The sequence below is a fragment of the Penaeus japonicus genome, unplaced genomic scaffold, assembly GCF_977035675.1.
Source record: "Penaeus japonicus unplaced genomic scaffold, GWHDUDI00000001_assembly GWHDUDI00000023, whole genome shotgun sequence".
In the NCBI taxonomy this organism is placed as follows: domain Eukaryota; kingdom Metazoa; phylum Arthropoda; class Malacostraca; order Decapoda; family Penaeidae; genus Penaeus; species Penaeus japonicus.
This window is the reverse complement of record NW_028234425.1, coordinates 19,176,152-19,176,808: the sequence shown is the minus strand read 5'-3', so window position 1 is coordinate 19,176,808 and position 657 is coordinate 19,176,152.

Sequence of the window (657 nt, the reverse complement as noted above, 5' to 3'; positions counted from 1 at the left end):
GTATTTCAAATTAAAAAATTGAGTACACTATTACAGATATATAACATTTGAAGCACAGGTTGACAACATACATATGAAGGTAATGGGTACCCTAATATACCTTAATCATTAAAAAAAAATCCCAACTGAAACTAGAACCGCGGTTGTAGAAGCGCTAACTCTGAACATCATTAACTATTTCTTAAATGTGTGGGGATCAACTAACAAGACCCTATTGCTGAAAGCACAAGACTTCAAAACTTTGCTGCAAGAGTTGCATTGGATATTGTTAGTAAGTTCGATCACATCACCTCACATATTCTCAAATTAAAATGGTTAAAAGTCCAAGCTAAATGCGCTTATGATACATTTGTTTTCATTTATAAAATCATTAATGGGAATTATCCACAGTGGATCTTGCCGTTAGAAAATGTGGGGAACACGTCAGGTGTTTGAACACGACAAGTAAATTCTCTTTATGTCAAGAGATCACACACGGAAATAGGGACGCGGCAAATGCTAATACGTGAACCTGTAACCTAGAAAACTACTACCTCATAATGTTAAAGACATCTCTAACCTCAATAATTTCAAGTCTGAATTAAAAGAACATTTCCTAAATTGTCAGTTGTAATAGATTATCAGACATGTAACAAATGTATTGTAAACCTATTATTT